Source organism: Eimeria mitis, genomic scaffold (assembly GCF_000499745.2).
Source record: "Eimeria mitis Houghton genomic scaffold, Emh_scaff4466, whole genome shotgun sequence".
NCBI lineage: Eukaryota > Apicomplexa > Conoidasida > Eucoccidiorida > Eimeriidae > Eimeria > Eimeria mitis.
The window spans coordinates 515-717 of NW_013572782.1; positions in this window are offsets into that span (position 1 = coordinate 515).

Consider the following 203-nt stretch of genomic DNA (forward strand, 5'->3'; position numbering starts at 1 on the left):
CTGCTGCTGCTGCTGCTGTTGCTGCTGTTGCTGTTGCTGCTGCTGCTGCTGCTGTGTCTTCTTCTCCTGTCTTTATAAAACGATCCCAAAAAAGCTGCTCCGCCTCAGCGCCGCTCAGCAGCAACTCATCTCCCCTTCTCCTGTGTCTCCTCTGCTGCTGCTGCTGCTGCTGCTGCTGCTGCTGCTGCTGCTGCTGCTGCTGC